Source organism: Helianthus annuus, chromosome 11 (assembly GCF_002127325.2).
Source record: "Helianthus annuus cultivar XRQ/B chromosome 11, HanXRQr2.0-SUNRISE, whole genome shotgun sequence".
Classification (NCBI taxonomy): Eukaryota; Viridiplantae; Streptophyta; class Magnoliopsida; order Asterales; family Asteraceae; genus Helianthus; species Helianthus annuus.
Window position 1 is genome coordinate 103,183,772 of NC_035443.2, and position 2,634 is coordinate 103,186,405.

Below are 2,634 nucleotides of genomic sequence, written 5' to 3' on the forward strand. Positions count from 1 at the left end.
GACCTCATATCTATCTACAAAACTCGGGCCTTGTGTGTGAAATTACAAAAATTCGGACTATATCCATCTTATAAAATTCGGACTAGGCATATGCATGAAATTCGGACCATATATTGCATCACAAAGTCGGATCAGTTAATCAATCCAAAAGTCGGTCCTTATTATCTTTACAAAAACTCGGACCCTTATCAACATATCAAAAAGTCGGACCATGTTTATATGAGAAAGTCGGACCATATTCAATAAGGTAAAAGTCGGACTAATCCCCTAGACATGAAACTCGGACCAAGGCTTTATCCTTGCCAAAAAGTCGGACCCAAAGGGGTTCCCTTTATGAAATTCGGACCTTGTGTCATAACCACAAAAGTCGGACACCCCATGTGCATAAGTTCGGACCACCCCCTTGTCTCCTTAAAAAGTCGGACAATAACTTATCACCTAAACTCGGACTAGCATATCTCCTTATAAAATTTGGACAATATTCACACATAAAGTCGGACCTTGTGAGGTGTAAAAAGTTCAGACTTGTTCCACTATAAAAAATCGGACCGTACTCCTAACAATAAAGTTCTGACTCAATGAATAGATGTGATAAACTTCGGACCTTTAACATTAAGCAAGAAACTCAGACAAACATGTTAATCAAAACTCAGACTTTTGTGACTTCACAAAAACACTGACATAATCTACAGACTAGAAATCATGCAGTAATCAAAACCAAGTCTCAGTTTATCAACGTAACAGTTACATTCACGCAGACTACGATCAAAACCCTAATTTCATATTTTCACAGTGCAGAAATCAAATTAACCATCAATAGTTCCAACATATCATACATCTTAATCATCGGGCAAATGATAACACAACAATCATATTCATTTCTCAATAATCAGAATAAATCAATAAGCACAGAACTATCATATGAAGAACTAGGGTTTTAGCATGAATCAATCAATCAACGATTAACAACAAACAATCATTAAACAATTACCTTGGATTGATTCTAGACAAAGAGAGGAATCAAGAGTGATGAAGAGCTTGTGCCAATGATGAAGAGGATGGTTGCAGAGAGGATTGGAGAATGTAAAAGTACGTGTATTGATTTTGTGTGATGATTAGTGGAGAGGATTAAGGTTAAGAATGATTAGAATTTCACTAATTACTCTATACATCCCTAAGTATCATCTTTTACATAAAACACCCATCACAATATAATTTTACAGTTTCATCACCAAGTTCATGTATTTATCACACTTAACACATAACCATGCACAATTACAATACACTTTATTGAACCAAAACGTATACAGTTACAACGCAACCAATTGTGCAAGTAAACAACTAAACAAACAGTGAACGTGCAATAAATGCGAAAGTGGAATCTTGGAAACTCGAGTTGTCACATTATCCCCAACTTGAAAGAAATTTCGTCCCGAAATTTAGCATGCGGTTACTGAGGAAGCTAGGTAAGTTGTATCGTTTACTGGTTTTCCTGGGGTGTCACATCATCCCCCCGTTGATTTGGAATTTTGTCCCGAAATTCTGTAGTAGCTTCAGCCTCAGCAGTGGTTGCACGGTTTCCAAATAACTGGGGATACTTGAGTTCCATTTGATCTTCTCGTTCCCAGGTGTACTCTGGGCCACGACGGGAGTTCCAACGAACTCGTACAAGAGGTATTCTAGTGTTCTTGAGGACCTTAACATCCCGGTCCGTGATTTCAACTGGTTCCTCGATGAACTGCAACCGCTCGTCGATAGTGAGTTCCTTAAAAGGAACTATGAGGGTCTCATCTAACAGACACTTCTTCAGATTCGACACGTGGAAAACATTGTGAACTGCACCAAGTTCAGCTGGTAGGTTTAATCTGTAGGCTACTTTACCTATTCTTTCAGTGATTTCGAACGGTCCAACATACCGCGGATTGAGCTTGCCTCGTTTACCAAAACGAACCACACTCTTCCAGGGTGAGACTTTGAGTAGCACTCGATCCCCAACTTGGAACTCGAATGGCTTCCTGCGCTTATCAGCGTAACTTTTCTGACGGTCACGAGCTGCCGCCATGCGTTGTCGTATCTGTGCAATTCGTTCAGTAGCATCAACTACCATTTCTGGACCTGTGATTTGACTATCCCCCACCTCTGCCCAACAGAGAGGTGACCGGCATTTACGTCCGTACAATGCCTCGAATGGAGCGGCTTGTATGCTGGTGTGGTAACTGTTATTGTACGAAAAATCCACTAAAGGGAGATGTTTTTCCCAGCTGTTGCCGAAATCAATAACACATGCCCGAAGCATGTCTTCTAGGGTTTGAATAGTGCGCTCAGACTGCCCATCCGTCTGAGGGTGATAAGCTATGCTCATATCTAACCGAGAGCCAAAAGATTTGTGCATCGCTTGCCACAGTTCTGAAGTGAATCGTGCATCACGATCCGAAATAATAGAGGTTGGCACTCCGTGTCTCGAAACAACTTCTTTCAAGTAGATGTCTGCTAAAGTAGAGAACTTATCCGTTTCCTTGATAGCCAAGAAATGAGCAGACTTTGTGAGTCTATCCACGATCACCCAAATAGTATCATTCCCACGCTGGAATCTAGGCAGGCTAGTAACAAAATCCATGGAAATTTCTTCCCATT